The sequence below is a fragment of the Littorina saxatilis genome, linkage group LG17 (assembly GCF_037325665.1).
Source record: "Littorina saxatilis isolate snail1 linkage group LG17, US_GU_Lsax_2.0, whole genome shotgun sequence".
Taxonomy (NCBI): domain Eukaryota; kingdom Metazoa; phylum Mollusca; class Gastropoda; order Littorinimorpha; family Littorinidae; genus Littorina; species Littorina saxatilis.
The window spans coordinates 67,821,365-67,826,023 of NC_090261.1; the positions used below are offsets into that span (position 1 = coordinate 67,821,365).

General features: G+C 51.1%; 1 protein-coding gene across 2 annotated transcripts in view; it reads left to right on the forward strand.

Moving 5' to 3' along the window:
* The first annotated feature begins 2,096 nt into the window (after positions 1–2,096).
* Positions 2,097–4,659, forward strand: part of LOC138952305 (papilin-like) — a 293,828-nt gene continuing 291,265 nt past the window's right edge. For both annotated transcript variants that reach the window (XM_070323939.1, XM_070323942.1), the window contains exon 1: positions 2,097–2,695. The gene's annotated coding sequence lies outside the window, so the exon portion shown is untranslated. The remainder of the gene's footprint in view (positions 2,696–4,659) is intronic.

Here is a 4,659-nt window from a genome sequence, read left to right on the forward strand (position 1 = left end):
CCCCCCCCCCCCAGCTCAACCCGTTTGTTAGTATGGAGGAAACGGTAGCAAAGCGGAGTGTGGAAGTTGGCCCAGTGAGTGCAGCGAGTGTCCCCCCCCCCCAGCTCAACCCGTTTGTTAGTATGGAGGAAACGGTAGCAAAGCGGAGTGTGGAAGTTGGCCCAGTGAGTGCAGCGAGTGTCCCCCCCCCCCCCAGCTCAACCCGTTTGTTAGTATGGAGGAAACGGTAGCAAAGCGGAGTGTGGAAGTTGGCCCAGTGAGTGCAGCGAGTGTCCCCCCCCCCCCCCCAGCTCAACCCGTTTGTTAGTATGGAGGAAACGGTAGCAAAGCGGAGTGTGGAAGTTGGCCCAGTGAGTGCAGCGAGTGTCCCCCCCCCCCAGCTCAACCCGTTTGTTAGTATGGAGGAAACGGTAGCAAAGCGGAGTGTGGAAGTTGGCCCAGTGAGTGCAGCGAGTGTCCCCCCCCCCCCCAGCTCAACCCGTTTGTTAGTATGGAGGAAACGGTAGCAAAGCGGAGTGTGGAAGTTGGCCCAGTGAGTGCAGCGAGTGTCCCCCCCCCCCCAGCTCAACCCGTTTGTTAGTATGGAGGAAACGGTAGCAAAGCGGAGTGTGGAAGTTGGCCCAGTGAGTGCAGCGAGTGTCCCCCCCCCCCCCCCAGCTCAACCCGTTTGTTAGTATGGAGGAAACGGTAGCAAAGCGGAGTGTGGAAGTTGGCCCAGTGAGTGCAGCGAGTGTCCCCCCCCCCCCCCCAGCTCAACCCGTTTGTTAGTATGGAGGAAACGGTAGCAAAGCGGAGTGTGGAAGTTGGCCCAGTGAGTGCAGCGAGTGTCCCCCCCCCCCCAGCTCAACCCGTTTGTTAGTATGGAGGAAACGGTAGCAAAGCGGAGTGTGGAAGTTGGCCCAGTGAGTGCAGCGAGTGTCCCCCCCCCCCCCCAGCTCAACCCGTTTGTTAGTATGGAGGAAACGGTAGCAAAGCGGAGTGTGGAAGTTGGCCCAGTGAGTGCAGCGAGTGTCCCCCCCCCCCCAGCTCAACCCGTTTGTTAGTATGGAGGAAACGGTAGCAAAGCGGAGTGTGGAAGTTGGCCCAGTGAGTGCAGCGAGTGTCCCCCCCCCCCCCCCCCCCCAGCTCAACCCGTTTGTTAGTATGGAGGAAACGGTAGCAAAGCGGAGTGTGGAAGTTGGCCCAGTGAGTGCAGCGAGTGTCCCCCCCCCCCCAGCTCAACCCGTTTGTTAGTATGGAGGAAACGGTAGCAAAGCGGAGTGTGGAAGTTGGCCCAGTGATTGCAGCGAGTGTCCCCCCCCCCCCCCAGCTCAACCCGTTTGTTAGTATGGAGGAAACGGTAGCAAAGCGGAGTGTGGAAGTTGGCCCAGTGAGTGCAGCGAGTGTCCCCCCCCCCCCCCCCAGCTCAACCCGTTTGTTAGTATGGAGGAAACGGTAGCAAAGCGGAGTGTGGAAGTTGGCCCAGTGATTGCAGCGAGTGTCCCCCCCCCCCCCCCAGCTCAACCCGTTTGTTAGTATGGAGGAAACGGTAGCAAAGCGGAGTGTGGAAGTTGGCCCAGTGATTGCAGCGAGTGTCCCCCCCCCCCAGCTCAACCCGTTTGTTAGTATGGAGGAAACGGTAGCGAAGCGGAGTGTGGAAGTTGGCCCAGTGATTGCAGCGAGTGTCCCCCCCCCCCCCCCAGCTCAACCCGTTTGTTAGTATGGAGGAAACGGTAGCGAAGCGGAGTGTGGAAGTTGGCCCAGTGATAGCAGCGAGTGTCCCCCCCCCCCCCCCAGCTCAACCCGTTTGTTAGTATGGAGGAAACGGTAGCGAAGCGGAGTGTGGAAGTTGGCCCAGTGATAGCAGCGAGTGTCCCCCCCCCCCCCCCCCAGCTCAACCCGTTTGTTAGTATGGAGGAAACGGTAGCGAAGCGGAGTGTGGAAGTTGGCCCAGTGATAGCAGCGAGTGTCCCCCCCCCCCCCCCCCAGCTCAACCCGTTTGTTAGTATGGAGGAAACGGTAGCGAAGCGGAGTGTGGAAGTTGGCCCAGTGAGTGCAGCGAGTGTCCCCTGCCTTCATTACGCCTTGCAAGCCTCAGTCAGTCGCGGACACACAGTGAGCCGGTGTGAGGGCTGGGGTTTCTTCGCTTCTTTTTTTGCCCCCTTACTACTTCTCCGCTTCTAACTGCCGGATTGATTTCGCTGAGTCGTGGATACTTTGTGCGCCCAGTGTGTGAATTTTTTGGTGTGTGTGTGTGTGTGTGTGTGTGTGTGTGTGTCCCCCAACTTTTCGTTGAGTGACAGCTACCATTTTTTGGGTCATTCTTTCTTTTTGTGCTGTCAGCACGTGTAGTTGTGCAGTCAGAACAAGGGGAATTGCGACTTCAGCGTGTGTGTAGAAGCCACCACGTGTGTCTGTGTTTGTTTCAGCAAGAATTTGTTCTCTCTCCCCAGTCAATGAATTAATTTTCGCAAGATTGAAACTTCCTCCGACTGGTGATTATAGTCCACTGGGATTATTGAGGTGTGATCGACTTTTTGCCATTGACGAAAAGAGCGATTAGCGGGAAAGAAAGAACCAGACGGCTGTCTCACTCACTCTGTGCACTTTGGATTTTACTGGGCCGGAGCTACGATCGCCTCCTTGCGTTGACCGGCTGTGTGTGTAAAGTACACCTACTTACCTTACCGACCTGTCTGAGTCAGCCAGGACACAGGTAAGAATGCTGTTTGATTACCTGTACCTATTTTTACCTAGCTGCTTTCCTCCTTTTTCGTCTTTATCAGTCGTGGGTCGTATTGCAGCCGTTGCAGTTTTGTCGTACCTCAGTGGGTGATTTGTCAGTCCGCCAGTAGCTTTGCTCTGACCGTCGCTTGACTGCTGCGAACCACTCAAGTTGAGTGTTTGTTAGAGTGCATATATATATATATATATATCCCCTCTGTCGCTGAATAATTGCACATTTGCCTTATTTTTACCCCTCCAAGTGAGTGTTTCACTCTGTTTTTAATTTAACTTTTCACAAACTTACTTAAAAAAAAATTCTGTACCCTGAGTTGTAGTGTTAGGACTGTGATAACACTAGTTGTTCTGTGAATCGGTATTACCCAAAACGAAAAGACAATATACATCATGCAAAAAACCTACCCACCAGTTCCTTGGCCACGGCAGCCAAACAGGCTAAGACTATGACATGTACAAACGTAGGCCGTGATTTGCATTCTTTTGATACACATCCGCGTCACATGCAATCAAAACCGACCGGACTGACTTGTAAATGGTTGACAATATTATTTTTCTCGATATGTTCACATGCATTAAAACTCGCAAAAAAATGGAATTTTCCGATTAACCCGAGCACCCGTTGGGATTAAATGTATTGGACCAGTAGACTATAAATCGTTGAATTATTATAAGAGTTAGCTTTTTTTTGGTATGTGTGTGCAGCTATTCCGGTGTTTGTAACATTAAGCCTTTTAGTGCCGCGCCCGTACCTTTATGTGGGTAATGAAAGAGCGCAAGAAGCTGAAATGTGTGTGTGTGTGTGTGAGAGAGAGAGAGAGAGAGAGAGAGAGAGAGAGAGAGAGAGAGAGAGAGAGAGAGACACACACAGACAGACAGACAGAGACAGAGGGACAGAGACAGAGAGAGACACAGACACAGACAGACAGACAGACAGACAGACAGAGACAGAGGGACAAAGAGTTCCAAAAACGCAGATATCTTATCTGTTCACCCTGAGGGCTATCTGTTTTTTCCGGACGAAATATTTTCAGCATCAGTTTTGCCCCCTCATCAGATTGCAGTTTCGTTTTGCTGGGGGCAAAGGATGTTTATTGTGTGCACATGTTGACCTTATGATTGGTTTCTTCCTTTTTTGCCCACCCATCACTCTTTGCATGAGAACGGGTCTCTGCCCTGTCCAACTTGATCCCAAACACTTTTTGCCATCATTTCTGATTCCCTGCTGTGTTCCTAATGTCACCATGGCCTTCAGGTTGTTGAGCCCAGTGATTCCATTTAAAGATGCCGTCCTTCCAGGGTAAACGATTTTGTTCACCACCACAGATCTGTCTAAGCGTTCCTATGGGATGGGAACATTCTTCCCATTGGACATATATTACCAAAAGTAAATAGCCGGGCTGCTTTATTTGCAACAGGAGAATTTCTTTGCTTAATTTATATATTATAATTATGGCAAATTGAGTTTGATTACGTGTCAAAGTGGACAGGTGCTGTCATCCCATGCAGAAGCCCGGTGTAACACGAGAAAATTACTCCCACGAGATTTTTACTCCGGAGTAAAAATTCCGTACGAAAATGTTACTCCCTTTACGAAACACGTACTCCCCCATTACACAAGAAAATTACTCCCCACGACAGGTGAGTTCCGAGTAAATATTTCGTACAAAAATGTTACTCCCCTGACGAATAAATAACGAATAAATTACTCCACCCTAACACGAGCAATTTAACTTCCCATGCCAGGTGTACGAAACTTTTACTCCCTTGTCCCCTGTTAGTCTTGGTGGTGGAAGGGGTGGATGGAGGGGTAGCGCGACATTAGTTTGCGCGAGATCACATATTGGCATTATCCCTTCGCCCGCATTCCATTTTTGCGTACGAGATTTTTACTGGAAGTAAAAAAAATGGGGAGTACAAATTTCGTGGAGGGAGTAA